Here is a 19,263-nt window from a genome sequence, read left to right on the forward strand (position 1 = left end):
TTACGGGTATAAATGGCGCAGCTCGCCTGCTTTTTTACGGTACTTTTTAACAAGTCTTGTAAATCAGAGGTAGGACCCCGTACGCAGACAGCGTGGAGTTTAATGATGGGGTGGAGGGGGTGGGGGTCTCACCGCAGCCGCAGCCCGGACCAATAAACCGGCTCGGCCTCCCACCCCCCCGCTGCGAATGTGCAGCCGTGATTAAAATAATGTGCTGAAATATTCATCGAAATGATTCCTGGGGCCCTGGAGCAAGCCACACAAAATTGCATTTTTATTCATTATTAATAACAGCGAATTAGACGCCGTATAAAAATACGGGAGAGCGATGGGGGGAGAAAGAGGGAGAGAGAGAGGGAAACGAGAGGGAGAAAAAGAAAAAGAGGGGGCTCGGGCATGTGGTAACAATCTTTGTAAATGATTATTCCAACATTAGCTGGGACCTGGGCTAATTTTATTGCTTGCAGCTAATGCAAACCATTAAGGGCAGGCACTAGCATCAGGTTACTAAGTGCCGCGCTCGGGCTGGAGACGTTTCAAAGGCTTCGGCCGCTCATTCCTCTCCTCTCCTTCCCTTTCCTTCCCTTCAGACGGCTGAGCTGAGAGCGGAGTGCGGAGTGTTTGGACGGGTGGGGGGTTGAAAGAGAGAAATGAAAAGGGAAAAGAAAGGGCCGGCGGTGAATAACACACTGCAACTAATTTACTCCAAAGAGGGATGGAGAGTGATGATGGTGGTAATTGGGGAATAGATGACAGGATGGTCAGGGACAATCAACAAATTCTGCTTGCAGTTTGTCTTCATTAGCGCCGTCACACGTGAGGAAATGCACAATCCTCCTGTGTGAATTCTTTACTAATTTCTGTAATAATAAGCCGCAGAGATGAAGTCGATCATATGGAGCGTCAAAAAGGGGTGATTCTGGGATCAGAGGTTTAGAGGGGCTTCTTTCTGCACCCAAACAACCCAACCACACCGCCCTCCCTTTAAAAAACACAAAATAAAAAAATATATGAAATTGAGAATGTCTCAGGAGGGGTGAGAGTATCATATCTTGAATAATAAAAATAATTTAGAATCATATCAGACACATAAGCTATTATGTTCAGGGGACAGACACATTTCTTTCATTTTTAGCATCTCAGCAGATAAGATTTTCAACAAAAATACCTCACACAGCTGCATTCTCTCATCATCTAATTTAAATAGGGAAAAGTTCAAATCTACTCAAAAATCAAATAAGGTGTTGCTTTCCTTTAATGTGCAACCGTTGTATCATAGTATCGACTTGTTCGGGTTACCAGCTCATGTAGCACTTTAGTTACGTAAGGGTTTAGAAAACACTCTAATAAAGTTACTGAAGTTCTTAGCGCTCCCCCTTCCACTCACGCTTCTCAGGCAGCAGCAGCCTGTCATTCACACAGACACAGAGACAGCGCTGTGTATCTACAGTACTTCTTGTGTCAAGAATCAAAACATTGCAACATGACGTGTTTGATTTAATTGCCTTAGTGACATCACACGTTCTGCGATGTGATTATTGCGCATGCGCACATCACCATGACGATGCTTAAACGATATATCATGGAGCCTTAATATTGCTGCACACTATAATAAGTTATATTAACAGGATAAAGAAAAGGCAGATCTGTTTTTTGTTTGGTTTCCAAAATTTACTAAAACAGCCTGTATGAGCTATAAAAGCTATAAAAGCTAGGATAGTAGGATAGTAGGATAGTAGGACGGTACCTCCAGCTATAGGCTGGGCCGGCTCGCACAGAGCTCTCTGCACCCTGCCATAACACAGAGTCAGACTAAACAGATTAAAGTGTTACAGCAGGATCACGTCAATACATCACAAAATACATCAGAAAATACATCAGTAAAGGCCTCTCCCTGTTGTGTGAATACATCTACAAATGTCAGGAAATAAGGAGACTCCAGAGACTGCGCCGGCCTCTGACAGCGACGAGAGATCAGCCTCAGTTTAGCATCAATCACCAGAGTGTGTGTGTGTGTGTGTGTGTGTGTGATGAGCGGATTGGGGGATGGAATAAAGGGGTTTCTTGCATGCATGAGCAGCATGCCAAAGGTTCATCACACACACGCCAAAGAGGAACACAGCGCCAGGGCCCTGCCTGCTGTCAATCTGGGCACCGAGAGAGAGAGAGAGAGAGAGAGAGAGAGAGAGAGGTCTTCAGAAAGAGACGTCAGGCAAAAGCCGCCTAAACGACGTTGTAAACTCGAGATTACAACAAGAGAAAATGTAAATCCTGCCGTGGAAAACGATAAGCGATTACCATCCAACACTCCAACCTCCGAACCTTCAGCCTGAAAATAAAACCGGAGAAGATACAGAGCAAAGCGCACAGACATCCACCCAGACTGTGGAGCTCGCTGTTCTCCAGTCTCCAGGGCTCTGTGTGTGATGATTTGCTCAGATATGACAGATAGTGGAACATCACATGTGCTGGATAGTCCAAAAAACCCACAGCTCACAGAGTATAAACATATATAGCTCTGGAAAAATGCTCATTTAGAGTATTTATTTACAGAAAATGAGAAATGGCTGAAATAACAAAAAAGACGCAGAGCTTTCAGTCCTCAAATAATGCAAAGAAAACAAGTTCATATTCATAAAGTTTTAAGAGTTCAGAAATAATCAATATTTGGTGGAATAACCCTGGTTGGTTTTTAATCACAGTTTTTTTCATGCATCTTGGCATCATGTTCTCCTCCACCAGTCTTACACACTGCTTTTGGATAACTTTATGCTGCTTTACTCCTGATGCAAAAATTAATTCAAGCAGTTCAGTTTGGTGGTTTGATGGTTTGTGAGCATCCATCTTCCTCTTGATTATATTCAAGGTTTTTAAATTTAGTAAAATAAAAACAATCTAGAGCTGAATAGTATATAGTACCATATATAAGTAGAAGGATGCTATGGATACTATTTATTCATGCACAAAAAGATCTGTGTGAAGAACCGGATCTTCATTCCACGAGCTACTGCTTGAAATCAGTGATTTCTGAGAACAAATGTTTATATTGTTGTATAAAAGATTATCAAGGTTTTTGCTCCTTGTTTTTCTTGACTGTGCTCAGTTTCTTCTTCGTCTTCTTCTTCGTCTTCACAGGCATCAACATTAGCTCTGAGAACAAGGCATCATCGTCTTTGTTCGAGTTCAAGTTTGTATAAAAGCCCAAATATTTGTCTTTTTCCACGTCCAAGTAAAAAAGAGGAAAACAAAACGTAGAATTAAACGCTAATCCCAGAAAAGCACATTTATAAGGGATGAAAAACCGAACGGTATTCAATTACAACGTTTTGGTTCCTCTAACCCGTCTATCCGCCGCAGCATATGCTTTCACTTTAGAGGCGATTTCCACAGGATGGGAAACGGGGGTCCGCTGATACATTAAACCGCGTGGGCAACACAGAGCCGGATTCTGTTTGTGCCCAAAGTGCCACGATGAGGGTCCGGACACTCAGGGTGGTCTGGTTCAGGTCCCCCGACCCCCCACACCCCGTCCTGAGGGGGTCCACCTCCCACAGGAATGTTCATCACTGAGAGGGTTTAAAAATTCTATAATATAAAGCTAAGAGATTTTAGATACTCTACCATCTGCTAGATAACCCTGAGTTACTGAAGCCTTCTGTAATTTAACAAGAAGGTAAATTAGTTCTGTGCCACATTTGTAATCATGAGTCAAATGTAAGGTTTTTAATTTCATTTAAAGAATAAGGATCATCCACTTATGTGTTTCTTAAAACAAAAATGCAATCCATGAGTAGTTTCCTATGAATTTGAACAAATGATTGGTATTGCTGCAGCTAATCTCATCAAATTGTATTAAAATACAGATTTTTAATTGCTTAAATGGAAAAATATAACCTCACCACCTTAAGCAGACTATATACTGTATATAAATAAAGCACATTCTGTATATATAAAATAAATAAACTTTTTACCAATATCACTACTCCAATAACACTATTCAAACTATTGTACAGGTCTTGTAAATATTGTATTGGTCCAGCTGAATTGTTGTCTGTATCACATCTCATTTAAATAAAATAAAATAAAATTATGTCATAATTTAAAAGTGAAAAATATAATATCAGAACTTCATGTCATGAATTTTAGATTTAAGTTTTTTTATTTGACTTTTGACTGGTATTTTAAGTATACAGTATAAAGTATAATACAGTTTTGTTGTTATGTACTTGTATCATTTTTAATAGCTAAACAAACATGTGATTAATCATGATTTAATACATGTACCTATTTCTATACTACACTTCTATACAAAGAATATTTTAAATGTCTTAGAAAACCAAAAGTAATAATAATATCTGAGGGTTAACCCTTAAACTGCAGTACAATTAAATTGTCATATATATTATACTATTATAAGTTACATTAGTCAGTAACTACTATTAATAATTGATATAATCATAATTACAGTAAGTACTGTAAAAGTAATGATAAACAATTGATATTTAGATGTACTTGGACCAAACAGGTTTTAGGATATACCTGTTTTGAGACATTTTGTGTAAAATAAACATCAATATTACATTTGTTTTCAGTGCTAGTGATCATTTTAATTATGTTAGGACACAATAAATATATAAGGACGTAAAGAAAAGGAAAAGGTTTGTCCTCTGTTTCTCGTACGTTGGATTATAAGCGTCAGGCGCCGAGAGTTGTTTCATCTAAATGGCGATCACAGAGCAGCATGAGCTCCTGATTCCCTCCACTCCTCTAACGCCGTGTCTCCTGACAGACATAAAGAATGGTGGAGGTCCCGCCCTCCTCTCCAGAGGCTCAAATTTATTAGCTGCACCACCCATCAATCAAGCAAATGGATTTCCAACTGCATTTTAAAAGCTAATTTCCACACTGCTGATAACCAAAACTATCAACTGAGCGACGCACCAGTCATTACCTACAGAAGTGCGTAAGTGCACAACAGCAGGCCCGCGCCGCGACGTCCGGAGCGCGCTGTTAAATAACGGCGTCCTGAGAGACGCGGATCCGGCACTGGAAGATTTAACGCTTCCCGGGTCCGCGGGGAACGGCCGTGTTTGTGCAGAGCTGTAAAAAACTGACAGCCATGATTCAATCTCAAGCAGCAAAGTGGGAAATAAAGGGATTGATAACAATTTCATCAAAAATATGGCAATATTTAGAGAGCCGGAGAGAGCCAGGCCTGTTCTCAAGGCCGGGGAGATATATATTATATATACCTATAAATATATTTATATATATATATCCAGGTGCTGTAGAGGGTTTAGAACAGGAGGACAGAATACTGTGACTTTTATATCTCAAAATAAATAAGAAATGACTTTCAAAAAAACAATCTTTTAATTCTTTTAATGATTGATCATATTTATAAGACTTCAAACTACACAAAAATCATAATTCCCAGTTTAATCACTTTTTATTTCTGTCATGCATGCGTCCACACTTTCATGGCTGCAAGATGCACAAATGCATGCATTTACTGATGTTGCAAACATTTTGAGTCATTCAGGAAAACCTCGTTCTGCTTAAAAACCACATTTTATTTTCGTGAAATTATTTCAATAACCTTGATAATTTACAACGACAGGATGGACAGATTATGCTTTACCTATCTGGGCTAAATATTGGAGAAATATTACATTAAATTATTATTATTAAATCTGCTCAACTATCCTCTACCTATTTGTTCGTGATCAAGGGTTGACTTATCGTGACTTAAATTTAGGATGGAGGTGCCGGAGATTTATCTACGTTATGGGATGCAGTAAACAGTGGCTTTTAATGAGCTTCTTGTTCAGTTTTAAAGTTCTAAATGCCTTGTTTTTAAATATCAGGGTTCTCCGGATTCTACCAATGAGGTGTGGAGCTACTTTGAGCCTGAATTATGTTGGAAAAGTGATTTATCTGCAGGGTAAAATATACCCAGTCTCACTCAATATAAAGCCTTTTTAGGCAAAGTGCAGAAAATACTGGATGTCAGAAAGCTGCAGGAGAGCGGAGGAGAGATAGTAAAAAAAAGTTAATTATTTTTTATCACGTTTTAATAAATACACCCAAAGTCCATTTTTGCACCGGATTCTCTTTTAAAATAGCTGAATTTGTTTATAAAAAGGTGTTTCAACATTAACACAAAAGGTATAAAATACGATAACATGAACTGAACGCTTAGCAATGACTATACATAGCTCAATAACTATGATAATGTACTGTACACAGGACTGATGCTCTGATTTCTGATGTCCTCATCGAGGGTCCTTCAGGACAGCGCTGATGTGGCTGTACAGAAAGGGCTTTTGATGGGAGCAGTAAACGGAAAAAGAACGAGGTCGAAATTCAATAAGACACCATTATATTCAGCTTAAATGCTTCCATTGGGGACATAAATGGGGTGTAATTAGAGTAAGTGGCGGTAATCAGCAGCCGGGTGCACAGAGCACAGGGTGCTGCTTTTCCTCAGAGCCACGCCGGCTCCGTGATCTCACGCCTGCCATGTGCCATGTCCTGTGTGTGAGTGACACTGAACACACTCGCGCACTGTTACTGAGGCCTGCAGCACACACACACACACACACACACATATACACACAAACACACTTCTCACGCAACTTCCCAAACTGGTCAGTTTGAATTGAACAGGACTGAAGCACCAAACAGCTGCCTGTAAACAGACCTTGGTTCCTATTGTACACCCTGTGTAAGGCGTGTCTCAATGCCCATTGCTATCTTACACCCCCTCACCAGTCTATTTTTACGCTATCTTGTGTTTGTGCTGTTAAAATAGCATCTGAGTTTAGGAATATATTAAAGCTGATGGGTGTGGTGGTCTGGAAGTGAGGTGTGTTCAGGTAAATTTCTGGTGTGTTTCTATTTTGGTGGTGGGAAATACAGGTGCTCTACTGACTGATTAAAACCCTGACAACAGTTAGTCAGTGTTGCAAATCCAGCTTTTACTTTACTGTTTAAGTTTCGATCGCCGCTCATACCCACCTTTAGATAATGAATAATCACCATTCAAACAGGAATTATTTGGTGTTGGCATGCTGCTTCTTGCGCTGTTAGCTCCTATCTGACGAGACGCCGTCACCGCCTGGCTTCAGCTCCGCATGTGGGCGGTCCCGAGCCGAGGTGGGCGGGGCCATGAATACTTATTCACGGGTTGATGTAGACACGATGCTTTTCCTGATCGACTTCTATTTTTTTCTGAATATTTTCTTTTACTAGCTGCTGCAGAGAATGATGAAGAGGTTGAGGAAGAGTTTCATGTGTAGAATACTGTATTTCACAAAGAACAAGAATCCTTTAAGAATAGTTTAATCTTCAGTTTAGTATAACTAATTCTAAGCCTGCATGCATGTCCATGTTAGTCACAGTGCAACAGATAAGCATGTGGATTGGGAACTTTTTCATGACAGCATCTAGGGATCACATCATCATCATCATCTTTTTGGCATCATTGTTGGCTTTGATGCTTCATTTTGAAAGCCCTAGTGATGCTATGTCTCAAGAGTCAATGTAAAACACATTTACACTGTAAATAAGTGCTGAGAACAGCTTGTGACTTTTCTCACTTTAAAATTAGGCTTTTCTATGAATTTCTATTCCCACGTGCGTAGAACTAAAAAAAATACTATCCATATAAATACCATGGCGTATTTTCTCCAGCCTTTGTATCTGAGCTCTGATTCACACTGCACGGGACACGTCAGCAAAATTGGACAAAATCATAAAGATTCCCACTGAATCATCAAAGGCCAACTGGCGGCCATATGCCTCGTGGACATCGCTTTCAAAGTGCGCTATAAATTCAGGAAGAAAAGCGAGAGGGGCTTTTGATTTCCGCTCATTTCATACATGTTGGGGTATAATGTTTAATGAGCGCTATATACACTGCAGAATAATAGACTGCGGCGATGCACAGCCTGCTCAGATTACGCATCTGCGTCTGTTTCAGTCCGAGACCGGCTCGCTTTATCCTTCACAGCCATGTCGACACGTGACCCTGCTCGGTCAGGGCGCTAATCAGGACGACAGAGAGCTGTAAGTGTAGAAATCAGCTATAAATCACATTTAAACACATGCAAGTGTCCTGCAGAACTTCCAGAATATCCAGAGCTAATGCTGAGATGATCCATGTTTAGAAGCTCTTTTCCTTATTTAACCTCAGCGGTCCAGAGTTACTCTCACTATGATGAACTGTTTTAAATCGAGTTACATACCTATTACACAGCACAGTATACAATAATAATAATAATAAAAATAAAAATAAGCCATTCACGCTCATTTTACATTACAATAAAAATACAAACATTTTTTTTTGGATAAAAGTTAAATAGTATAATAATAGTAAATTCACAGCTTTTAAATAAGCTAAAATAAGAAAACAAATCTAGAATTCTTGATGTTAAGCTAACCTGAATTTACATGAAGTTTGGAGGTCTGTAATTCTGGAAATTCTTCATCCTTTTCCGCTCTGTTATTTTACACTGACAGAGCTTAAAGGTACCTCCTAGTATATAATTACCAATTAATGCAGAGATGATTTACTTCAACAAAATCAGAAAGATCAGATTAGATTTTGCAAGAGTTAAAAAATATCCTTCATTTAGATGAAACTCAGACCGGAGAGTGAAGGATGAAATTATGTTTTTGTTCTAAAGCAAACTGCACATTCTGTAAAACATGGTGGAGGTACTTCAATTGAATAGGGTTAGTGATGTTTACTGATGCTGTAACTGCGATAAAAACGAGTGAATTACAGTCAAGTAAGAGAAATATTAATATAAAATGTCTCCAACCTTTTAATGACACTATATGACATTATAAATTAGCAGGTTTAAGTATTCTACATATCAGAAAAGCACTTTATTTTAATTGCTATACAAGGACTTTGTAAGGGCTCATGAAATTCAGTTTCTCAAACAGGTCATAGGAGCGTAAAATAAATATCTGTCCAGTTTCTTAGTTCATTTCATCAATGAAAACTGAACAAAAACATGGGCTATAAGTACTGCTATGCCAATACTTCTCGATACTGTTTATCTCCTAATAATATTTTATATGTGCACTTCTGAAAGATTTTCTTTGCTCATTTCGAGGAGCTATGTGCTCATAAGTATAAAGATGCTAAAAATAGTATATATAATAGTATATAAATCAACAATCTGTATTTCTCTTTTTTATTTAAGCAGGTTCTTCAACGGCATCACTCAAATAAACTTTAGTAGAGTTATTTGAGTTATTTGAGTTGAATGTGAGTAAGAGATACTTTTAAACAACATGCTTTTGTTTCCTCAATATCAGCGTTTTTTAAAGGTAATCCAGACTCTAAAGCTCGCGTGAGAAACGTTTGTGCAGAGACAGGTGAAGCGTGCACCGCGGGTCATCGTGCGAGATGAAGACAGACGCGTCCTCCCGGCTGAAAGACAGAGTTCTAGTTCGGGTCAGACGTCCCTTCTCTCCGGTTTCGTCTAACCGTCCATCTCTCCTGCAGGACGGGGAGCGGACCGGGGGATACCCCAGCAGCCCTGGAATTGATGAGTGTGTGAATGGGCCTTTTTCCAGAGATAATTATCTCAGGCTCTGGGGTTAAGCACGCCCGCGGGGAGAGACTGCGTTTAGGTCAAGAACAAATGGACGAGGATGTGTGAGAGGAGCTACAACAAAGCAATCGATTCATGAGCGGCTTCCATTCATAATTTCAATTTAACAATTTACAAGTTTCAATAACATCCAGAAACCTGTTCTGTTTGAGTAATCATGAAAAACAATGCTGATTTAAAACTAAAAATTCATCTATGATGATGTAGATACCTGAAAATACTGACAATTAAATTATCATCCAGAATGAATGCACTCTTTTTGTCTAAATTTCTCCAGCACTAAGGCTGGAGCATTAGAATTAACGGCTAACCGCTAGCCTGATAGCGCTACGCCGGGGGACACTGAGTGTTCCAAAGAGCCGGGGTGATATTAGCTACCGGTTCGTCCCATGTAAGTTGTTTTAACACGATAAACGCACAGACTACAGTCCAATATACTCACTTTTAAATAGAAATTCATAATGTAGGTTCGCAACTCGTGTATGAAAATAGACCAGAAAATATATGTTTATTGATAGTACACCTTATAATCCGGTGCGCCTTATAGCGTGTAAAAATGATTTATGGGATGTCAGAATGAGAATTAATATTAAAAGTCAGTCAATGCCTTTAAACAGGAAATATTTCAATGTTGGAAAAGGTGTTTGTCCTGTTAAAGTCTTATTTTCTCTGCTAGAGAAGCTGTTTTGTTAAAATAGTGTAGAAAATGGTTCTGAAGAGCACCAAAACTGCTATTGTAATAAATCAAAGAAATCCTATCAACTCAGAACTAAAGGTTGTAGGGAAGCTGGCTTAGTTTTTATGATGGGTGGATTATTCTTTTACAGTACTGTAAGATCAAAACATAGAAAAATACAAAAAGATGTGTGTGTGTGTGTATGTGTGTGTGTGTGTGTGTGTGTGTGTGTGTGTGTGTGTTAGAAAACCCCCAGAGTGAACTGTAGCTTGCTGTTAAAGTGACCTGTAGCCAGCGGGTATTTTAGTAAATCAAAAATTTCAGTGAAATGAATGAGAACCAGTTTGAACCCTGCGGGAATTCCTCTCAAGGTTATGGGTCTCCCCTCATATGAGCTCTTTCAGTTTCAAAATAATGATCATACATCTTTAAAGACAGAAAAGTCTTTAAAGTCATGGCAAAGGACATGATCTGAATATTAATATTTTTATAAAACACACACCCACTAGGGGTATATCTCTCTGACCTTGGAAAAAAAATCAATTACAAATACTGAAGCCCCCCTGAATTTCTGAAGCGCACCAATAATATAACCTGAATACTCCATTTGGATTATTCAGGTAAATTGAGAATTGTTATGAAAAACTGAGACTATAGGAACTTTACTTTTGGGGGGATTTTTTTGCATTTACAAACACATTGGGCATGTTATTTTAGCCAGAACAAGGCTAAAGTCTTAAGGATTTAAAAACTTCCTGAAGTTGGCATCAAGTTCTCCTCCACCAATCTTACACACTGCTTTTGGATAACTTTATATTATATTCCAGAGGTTTTCACTTTGGTAAAATAAAACAAACGCATAATTTTTAAGTGCTCTCATTTTTTCCCAAAGCTGTATTTGTTTCACTGTTTTCACTGAGATCAGATGTTGAATCTGATGGGTAGGGATGGTGGGGAACTTTCTTTATACTCAGCTTTACTACAGTGATGTAAGTTTATTGCTAACACTCTGTCACACCATAGGATTTTCTATTTTACCTGCTTGTAGTAATAAAAGCTCTTGTTTGTAGTTGTACAGTTCCTACTTCTCAGAAGGAATACAAATAAAAATGTTCATTTTTCATCATGGCATACAGTTTTTTTCCCCCTCTTCTTTACAGTTTTAAGCATCCTGAATGTGAGCTATGGTTTATTAAAAGGTTGAATGTACGACGTTGAAACAACATTGTCATTTCAACATTTTTTCACTGTTAAATTAACTCCAAATGCAAATGTTGTTTCAACCATAACATCAACGTTGGGTTCCCACAGGGAGTTGAACACAAGATGCTACTCGCTGGATAATACTGGTTTTTGGACTATTCTCCAGCAGTCCAGCAGTGACACTGAGATGTATAAGAACTCCAGCAGCACTGCTGTGTCAGATCCTCTACTCGTACCAGCTCAACACACACTAACACCTCATATACCACCACCCATAAAATGCTGCAGTATGGTGGTCCTGTGGGGTCTGCTATGGAACTCTAACACTGTATAACCCTACTGACACACCAAACATGATCATACCATCACTGATTACACCATGAAATGATGGTCTAGAAGATGTTCTGCTAAACCACCCCCCTCCACCACCAGCACCACCCTCTCCCTCTCTCTGGCTGGTATTAGAATTGATGGGCCCTTCAGCCCCGCCCGCTGAGACTGGTTAGCCCGGCCGCATGTGACTGAAGGCTCCATTCCATCACAAAGTTATTATCCAGGACCAGATAGCTGCCATACATCACACATGGAAGCCCCACTCACCGTTAGCCAAGGGAAACAACGTCCCCCCCCCCGCTACTTCCCTACAGATCAATAAACGCCACCTCCCTCGCTCCTTCCTTTCGCTCTCTCTCTCTTTCGCTCTCTCTTTCTCTCTTTCACTCTCTCTTTCTCTCTTTTTCCCCTTGCTTGCACTCTTTTTCATTTTCCTCCACCCCCCTTTGCTCTCCACCAACACAAAAAAAAGTAATTATACAAGAGAAAGCTTTGACAATCAATACTGGAGTCAGATTAAGTTAAGGTCTGCAGGCGTCCGCTCCCGTTCGGTTCTCCGTCAGCTGTCAGCTGCGCTGCTGACGCCGACACGGACGCTGACACGGACGCCGGGGGTAACAAAGGGACTCCTGTCTTCTGCATGGCTTTCGCTTCCATATTTCTGTTGGGGAAGGCCATACTGGAGCAATTAGCACCTGGCCACTCGCTCGAAATGACTCGAAACAGTGACGTGTGGTTCAGGGAAGCGAGGAAGAGGCGAGGACGACGTGAGGTGTGATTGGGCGCCGCCGAAGTCAGCCTCGCTCCGTTGCGTGACAGAATATGCTGATAGTGAACAAGCAGAGCCAGCTTTATTAATCACAGCGGGCTGTTCGCTGAGGAGAAGGGGCTCAGATGAATCCTGCACAGCCAGAAACTTTTCTGCACTTACTGAGATCCGTGATGTACAGATCATGCCACATCTGTATCTAGCATGATGAAGGCGTGATTTGTATGTTACGGATGCCGGTTTCTGGCCGTGCAGAATTCATCTCAGCATCTACTCCTCAGCTAACAGCCCGCTGTGATGAATAAAGCTGGCTCTTCTATTGCCGAACTCCGGCTCTATACAGTTTTGACGTTAGATCAGAAAACTTCCTCCATCTGTCTTCAATAGTCTCCCAGTGTGGGCACAGAGCTGGCACACACTTTACAGCCAATTCCATAAACCCAACGAGGCAAAACCGCCCACAGTCCAGCTTCCACATTCTTCCTTCTTCATAAACCCATCCAGGCCCAAATGTTTGCTTCTTCAGTTTTGTACTGGAGCTGTTCGACTAATTACCCAACAAACTGATACCATCTGATTTTCCTTTGTTTGTCTGCTGTTGTGGGGCTGTATGTTTTTGTGTTTATTACAGTGTGCTGTAATAATGGGACTGACCACAAGAGGAGCCCTCTCTAAAAGAGCCTGAGGAAACCTGACTGAGTAAATGAGGAATCTTTATGGCTCCTCCCCTTTAGTGACCTGGAACATCATTCTGCTCAAACCAAGCAAGCACATCCAGTTTACATTCTATTTATTCTAGTTATTTTGTGTATTTTGGTTTCTTCTCTTTCAGGTTTGATTAGTTTTTGATATTACTGGTTGGTTTTATTTCTTGTTTTGACATTTGCTCACCTCTGAAGTTACATTTTCTACATTGGTTTACAATATATTCATACTGGTTCTAGCAGCCAACTGTCTATAGTGTTTCTATAGTTTGACCGAGGATCTGAAGAAAGAGCTCTTTCTTACTTCAAGAGAAGAGAAACTGTCTGTAACGTTACTGTGTGTTCTCTGCTGGCTGGACAACGTTTAACCCACCCAATTCTATGTAAACAGTAAACAGTACAGAGGGGGATATTATCCACACTATTAGTCAAAAAGATTTGTAAATCTCTAGGTTTTAAATATTCAATTCAAAGTGATGTGTTCACTGTGATACTCTCAGAAAAAAAATAATAAAAATCCTAAAAAGTACAGAACTTATTATGGGGTGGTATCATCAAGGCATGTCTTCAGGTCATTCCGTTACAAAACACATTCTACACAAGTAGAATAAAAATCTATTTTTTGGTCTTTTAACAGTTGTGTTATATAAAACTGCATTAAATTTACCAGAGGATACAGACCTCTATTTCCTTTTACTTTGGGAGCAAGTGTTGAAACACTGCCCCCAAAACTAACCACAAAGTTAGCTTAACTACCTCTTACTGCAAAACTCTCTCTGAAAAATGAGGTGTTTTACAAAAAATATTTCTTCTTTTTTCTTGTGTTGTCCCTCTGGAAATAATACAGATACTATAGAATGATCTGGTTTTAAAAAATGGATAGACAGATTACATGAGTCTATTCAGGATTTTGTAGCTTCTTGATGAGTTATCTGATTTATATGCTCTTATTTGATGGTTCTTTAGTAATATTTGTATCCTGGAATTGTACAATGTCTGTGTCAAATTTATAGTATGCTATTGTCTGCTCCCTTTTCCCTACCCCTTCCCTATTTGTGAAACAGATAAAAAGTTGATCAGAAAATAAAAAAATTGGAAGGACAGTTGGCTGGAGAAATGGCACGCTATTAGACGGTAGAATCTGAGGAGGAAAATATCACAGGCAGAGCCCTGAAAGATGTAGGATGGATTTTAACAGGTTTGAGACTCTAAACTACATAATCCAGACGAGTGTAAATCTGCCCTTACATACGGTTTGTTTACTAAACTGGCAGGCAGAGCGGAGATCTGGAGTGGAGCGGGTCAATGGCATGCAAGTAAATGAGTCCATGATTTTTCAATTTCATGGATTTTTTCTTTTCGCTCTGTCGTTAATTTCGGCGCTGGGTCTGACATCTCCTTTCTGGTGACGTGACTGAACTTTATAATCCACTGCCAGAGGGCAGGGGTCAACAGGAGAGGGAAGGAGGGCAGGGAAAATAACTCCCCGCGAGGAGAGGCGGAGGAGGAAAGGAGGAGAGAAAAAAATCTGACATCCAATTTTCAACTTGATTTATCAGTGTAAAGCTAAAATTGATAGTGTGTCATTACTGGGCTAGGAGCTGTCTACCCGAGTCCTATCAAAGCCTTCTCGTTTTGATTTAGTAGCCCAGATCAATACAACCCTATACTGTTTCAATTTGAAACGTATTGATTTTCTGATGCCGACTCAATACAGGGGACATTCATCATCAGGCGAGCGTAGAGTATGATCGAACCGAGGGCTCGGCGCGGCGGAGCTGGTTATTTGGCTTTGGGCTCGAGAAGCCGTTGAGGGATTGCGACGCAGTCGTCCATCCGCACATCCCACACTCCCCACGTCTCTGCACGCCGCCGTCCATCAACGATTTTCTCCAGTGTCGCGAGGAAAAGCACAGTAAGGACGGGTCATCAGCTCGGCTAATAATCCACGAGACCAGCCTTCAGCCTGCTCTCCTCCACCATAACTTAACCAGCCAGATATTTCTAATGGCGTACAGAAGTTCAAACCTCTGCAAACGCTCCTGAGGTAACGTTTATATTTCACCAGAAAATCTAAACCTGTGAACAGACCATGCAGCATTTTCTTCCCAACTTATCAATATTCTCGCAGGCCTCTACAGGCAGGAGCGCAAAATACAAAGAGAAAAGCAATTTGAGGGCATTCATGCTCAAAGAGCAAAAACACACGCTCCGACACAAATAAATTTCCGAGCAGACAGCCCCGCACACATGCACTTACTTATAATGCCAGGGGGCATTCTATTTTACAGGTCCAGCATAAATGGAAAAGTTAATGTAGCATTGAATAAGACTAAGTTGTCGAGCTGCAACACTGCCTTAAGCTCATGAACATATTGCATCATTTTTCTTCTCCAGCAGGTTACCATTAAATTTAAATTTGCTGGAAGTTGCGCGCTACCATTTACAATGCGCCTCAGCTCGATATCCGTACGTCTCAATGCAAATGTTATGGCTCCTCTGCGCTTTCTATAAATATTTGACTAAGCCGGAGAGGTAGCAGAAAATTCCAAACAATACGTTACAGCAGCCGGCACGGAACCAGAGGGGTATCGAGCTATTGAGGGATTTTCTTCTCTTTCTTCACTGTGGACAGAGTGAAGTAGATTTAAAGACCATAAACGGACCATTTGCTCCTTATTTTAAAGATTTTTTTTAGAATGAACCATTTAAATTTTCATGGGAAGTGCAGGGCTCTCATCAGGTTTCTTCATAGTCTGGATGATTTGATAACTCAGTATTAATTTAACATATTTTCTGGTTGTTGTGCTTCCTCCAAATATATGGTTTGAAGAAAAACAAATTTTTCCCTACTTTATGGGAGCTTAGGTGCTCTGTTAACCAAAAAAATCATAAAATGTGTCTCCCCATTCCCCCATCATTAGAAATTAGCTTGTTGCCTCTACAGTATCTACAAAGCTGAAACATATCAATGATTTATTTAAATACATTGTACATACTCACATATTTATTTGCATATGAACATTTGTAGTTATTATGTTTTTTTCCATTGCTGGCACTACGTTCCTTAAATAACAGTTCAAATCACTTCTATCACTACCTTTATTGGATGAACAATTGTCTGACATGGTATAAAGGATTATAGAAAATGATCACTCCACAGACACCATTAATTGGTATCATTTACAACCATTTCAGTGCCTGTTCTAAAGTGAAGTGATTCAGTATACAGCTGTGGAAAAAAACAATAAGAGACCTCTTAAAAATTATGAGTTTCTTTGATTTTACCAAATTGAAAACCTCTGGAATATAATCAAGAGGAAGATGGATGATCACAAACCATCAAACCACCAAACTGAACTGCTTGAATTTTTACACCAGGAGTAAAGCAGCATAAAGTTATCCAAAAGCAGTGTGTAAGACTGGTGGAGGAGAACATGATGCCAAGATGCATGAAAAAAAACTGTGATTAAAAACCAAGATTATTCCACCAAATATTGATTATTTCTGAACTCTTAAAACTTTATGAATATGAACTTGTTTTCTTTGTATTATTTGAGGTCTGAAAGTTCTGCATCTTTTTTGTTATTTCAGACATTTCTCATTTTCTGCTTTTAGAATAAAAAAACAATGTTTTTTTACTCAAACATATACCAATAAATAGCAAAATCAGAGAAACTGATTCAGAAACTGAACACACGTGTATCTTAATTTTTTTCCAGAGCTGTATAACAGTAATTATAGCTGCTCAAAACAACAGTTATTGGCATTTTTCTCATATTGTGTGGTCCTGCATGCAGAAAAGCAACAAATGATCTGTGACTGCAGAATCTGAATCCAGCTGAATACAGAAAAGGAGAAAAATCACAGCCAATCAGCCGCCTGCTGCTGAGATGAGCTGGAGGGGAAGCGTACGGCTCACACATGCCCTTGAACTTGTTTACCGTTTTTAAAGACTGAAACCGAAGACTCAACACAGAAAGCAGTTTTCTCTGAAGCGGAGACTGCTGTACATGGTTTCTATCGGGGAGGATAAACACGCCGCTCAACTCAACATTTTCCACCATCTGCTGAGGATTTGGCAAAATTCAATAAAGAAAAGCCACAGCCACTGTTTCAGCAAGTGGAGCAAATTTGTAATCAGTGATTGTGGATTAAGAGTGTGTGTATGTGCATGTATATGTGTGTGTGTGTGTGTGTGTGTGTGTTTATGTCTGTATGCATCTGAAACATGTACAAGTGTGTGTCCTGGACTTTCTCTAGATCAAACTGACAGCTCAGCTGAGCGTTCAGGGCAGCGGCATTTACATACTGTAGATCTGAAAGGCAATGATCACAGACAGTTTGAAAAAACACAGCAAGGTCCTGATGAGTGCCAGTTTTATCATCATAATATTTCTGATGGTCTTTGCAGTGACTGCACTTCATGATACTTTTAAAGTTCTTGAAATTCTTCTTTTTCCGGACTGACTCATCTTCAATTTTTCTTTATTTAGTTGAGTAGTTGTTGCTTCTCATAATATGAGATATTAGAATATTGGAACAACTGAAATATTCACTATTCACTGTATACCTGTAACTCTACCTCTTCACTACTTTACTTTAACTGATGCTCTCAAACACTTTATTAAGAGACAAGAAATTCAAGTAATTAACTCTTGATGAGTTCAGCACAGCTGTTAACTGAAAGCCTGAATTTCCAATTTTGTTGCACTTTGAGATAATATGAATCTGATAGTTATATTTAGTTTTTTTTAGAATTGTCATGATGGACATGTTAATATAATTGCTACAAAATAGACTGGAGAAAAATACTGAAGGTGTATTATTCTGTAAAGTTACCATTTTGGTTTTTTTAACAATGTTGTGTGTGTGTGTGTGTGTGTGTGTGTGTGTGTGTGTGTGTGTGTGTGTGTGTGTGTGTGTGTGTGTGTGCGTGAGTGTGTGTGTGTGTATCTTTCTGTCAGTTTTTACACACCTCCAGTCTTAAACCTGCAGGTTTAGAAGCAGAACCAAAGCTGAGCTTTTTAACGGGGCTCTCGAGAACAGACTAACAACCACCAGGTGTACAGCTGTGTGAGAGAAAGTGTGTGTCTCAGGAGCATGGAACACCGCTCACACACACACACACACACACACACACGCACAATCTGACCACCAATGATGTGTCTCTTGGGATTTAGTGGTCGGTTGTGGTAATTGAGTTTGCTGACCTGCAGCCTGACCCTGGTGGAAAGCAAGAAAATGACATTAAATAGCAGTCACATTACAGCTCTGTGTGTGTGTGTGTGTGTGTGTGTGTGTGTGTGTGTGTGTGTGTGTATACGTGTTTGTGTGAGACAGGTAAGTCCTGGCCTTGACAGCTAAGGCGACCTTATGAGGGCTAAAGTCGGGACTCCAAAACAGCATGTGCACACACACACACACACACACACACACACACATACACCTTATAACACATTTGTCTTTTGTTTCCCTTCACCTTAGGACAGAATCAGGACACTCCAGTGAAACTTAGGGCCCTATCGTACACCCTGCACAAGTGTAAGGCGTGTCGTGATGCTCATTGCTATCTTACACCCAGTCAACAGTCTATTTTCACGACTTGCTACTTGGCCAAACTGATCAATGCTTAAATATTACCAGTTTAATCAGGAGTAAAGCTCTATAAAAGCCACAGGTGATCTTGCTTTTCTTTATATTTTTTCTGCACAATTGTTCAGCAATTAATTTTTTCAGTTTAGTTTTAGTTTTAGTAATATATCTGTTGTACATGTGTTGCACTGACTTATTTGGTGAAAAATAAAAAATACAGCAGAATGTGCGTATATCTGCAAATATTTCCGTGCCTATGAACAATCTAAAGATTTTTTAATTTATTTTAATATTATGGCAAAGTTTACTAAAGATAAGAGTGCTTTTTCTTATATTATACAGTGTGTTACA

General features: G+C 39.7%; 1 protein-coding gene across 4 annotated transcripts in view; it reads right to left on the reverse strand.

Annotated features, from left to right (window-relative positions):
• nbeab (neurobeachin b) overlaps positions 1–19,263 on the reverse strand; it is a 301,773-nt gene that overhangs the window by 133,465 nt on the left and 149,045 nt on the right. The window lies entirely within an intron of this gene.

This window comes from Astyanax mexicanus, chromosome 18, assembly GCF_023375975.1.
Source record: "Astyanax mexicanus isolate ESR-SI-001 chromosome 18, AstMex3_surface, whole genome shotgun sequence".
Lineage (NCBI taxonomy): Eukaryota > Metazoa > Chordata > Actinopteri > Characiformes > Acestrorhamphidae > Astyanax > Astyanax mexicanus.